This window comes from Nycticebus coucang, chromosome 17 (assembly GCF_027406575.1).
Source record: "Nycticebus coucang isolate mNycCou1 chromosome 17, mNycCou1.pri, whole genome shotgun sequence".
Taxonomy (NCBI): domain Eukaryota; kingdom Metazoa; phylum Chordata; class Mammalia; order Primates; family Lorisidae; genus Nycticebus; species Nycticebus coucang.
This window is the reverse complement of record NC_069796.1, coordinates 21057547-21060045: the sequence shown is the minus strand read 5'-3', so window position 1 is coordinate 21060045 and position 2499 is coordinate 21057547. Positions and strand designations below refer to the sequence as shown.

Here is a 2499-nt window from a genome sequence, read left to right as displayed (position 1 = left end):
ACAGTTACCTTCCACAATGCCTGGCTATTTTTTATTTTTATTTCTATTTTTTTTTTTTCAGTTTTGGCCAGGGCTGGGCTTAAACCTGCCACCCCCGGTATAGGGGGCTGGCGCCCTACTCCTTGAGCCACAGGCACCACCCATGCCTGGCTGTTTTTAGAGATGAGGTCTTGCTCTTGCTCAGACTGGTCTTGAACTTTTTAGCTCAGGCAATCTACCTGCCTCACCTTGCAGAGTGCTAGAATGACAAGTGTGAGCCACTGCACCCAAACTATATCAATTTATTTTCATAGATGTTCTATAGTTAATAAACTTATTTGAAAATAATGGGAGTTTTTCTACTAATTATCCTTTACCAGAACCATTCTTTAATCAATGCTTCTAAGACTATAAATTTACCTCTGAGTGCCATCTTAGCTGCATCTCACAGGTGTGGATATGTAGTACTTGATTATCATTGAACTCTAAATGCTACAACATAATTTTTTAATCTGTGGTAAGAACAAAGAACATGAGATCTACCCTTTTAACACATTTTAAAGTGTATGGTACCTTAACTTTAAGAATTTGAGCAGTTAAAAAGAAAAAAAAGAATGAAGTGTATGGTATGGTATCAGTGTTACCCAGAAAATCTCTAGAATTTATTCATTTTGCATATAAAACCTTACCCCTGTTGGACAGCAGATCTCTATTTTTTCTCCCCCAACCCCAGACCCTAGTTATGAATTTGACTATTTTAGATACCTTAGATAAGTGGAATCATGCAGTGTATGTACTTCTGTAACTAGCTTATTTCACTTAGCATGTGATCATGTATGTTGACTCAATGAAAGGATTTCTTTTTTTAATGGCTGAATGATATTCCATTGCATATATATGCCACATTTTCTTTATCCACTCATTTTTTGACAGACATCTATACTGTTTCCATATATTGGCTATTGTAAATAATGTTTCAATGAACATAAAAATGCATATGTCTCTATAAGATCCTGACTTCAGTTCTTTTAGATGAATACTCAGAAGTGGGATTGCTGGATCATATGATAATTCCATTTTAAATATCATGAGAAATCTCCATACTGTTTTCCATAGCAAGGGCAACATTGCCTCCTACCTGGAATGCCTGTTTGGGGAGGTGGAAACAAGTGTGGGGCCTGAAGGAGCACCATGTACCACGCTGAGGAGGTCCAGTGTGACGGCCACAGCTTCCACTGCTGCTGCTTTCTGTGCATGGTTTGCAAGAAAAATTTAGACAGCACAACAGTGGCAATTCAAGATGAAGAGATCTACTGCAAATCCTGCTACGGAAAGAAGTATGGGCCGAAAGGCTATGGGTATGGCCAGGGCACAGGCACACTCCACATGGACCACAGGGAGAGGCCTGGCATCAAGCCCGAGAGTGTTCAACCTCACAGGCCTACAACAAATCCAAACACTTCTAAATTTGCTCAGAAATACGGAGGTGCTGAGAAGCGTTCCCGATGTGGGGATTCCGTATACGCTGCTGAGAAGATAATTGGAGCTGGGAAGCCCTGGCATAAAAACTGCTTTTGATGTGCCAAGTGTGGGAAGAGTCTTGAATCGACAACTTTGACTGAAAGATAAGGTGAAATCTGTTGTAAAGGATGCTATGCTAAGAATTTTGGGCCCAAGGGCTTCGGCTATGGCCAAGGAGCAGGGGCTTTCTTCATGCTCAGTGAAGATGAAAACCCAGAACTAAGCATCGCCCACCGAGAATCTCTTCATACTCTAGGCACAGATAATCTTAAACCACTAAACTCTGTGAAATTCCACCAGCATTTTACTGTTACCCTGTTCCTGGATAGGGTAGCTAACTTGTAGGAAGAGAGCAGCACTGTATCCTTTTGCTTTATTTTCCACCAATAATGTGCATGAGTTATGATTTCTCCACATCTTCACCACTTGTTATTTTAGTTTAGTTTATTTACCTATTTATCTATTTACTTGGATAATAGACATCTTGACAGGCATGCGATGATATCTCATTGCGGTTTTGACTTGTAGTTCCCTGACAATTAGTGCTGTTGAGCATCTTTTATATGCCTGTTGGCCATTTGTGTATCTTCTTTGGAGAAATAGTCAAGTCATTTGCTCATTTTTTTTTAGGTTATTGCTATTAAGCTGTTTGAGTTCCTTACATATTTTGGATATTAAGCGTTTATCAGATACATGGTTTGACAATATTTTCCCCAATTCTGTAGTCATCTTTTTAATCAGTTTATTGCTTCCTTTGCAGATCCAAAGTTTTTCCTTTGATATAGTCCTGCTTGTCTACTTTTGAATGGGATCTCTCTCTCTCTCTCTTTCTCTCTGTTAATTATTCCTCCCTACGCCCGTTAGGTTTATGTTTGCTTCTTCCTGGCCTCTTGGGGCTCATAGTTTAGAAAGAGGGATGTTTCAGGATTCCCTTTCTGTGATGACATTGAAACTATTAAAGATTCCTGTTTCTTGGACTAGGCCTTAGTCCTCCCACTG

General features: G+C 39.7%; 1 pseudogene; it reads left to right on the top strand.

Annotated features, from left to right (window-relative positions):
* The first annotated feature begins 1122 nt into the window (after window positions 1–1122).
* LOC128568496 (cysteine and glycine-rich protein 2-like) lies at window positions 1123–1845 on the top strand (annotated as a pseudogene).
* The last annotated feature ends 654 nt before the right edge of the window (window positions 1846–2499 follow it).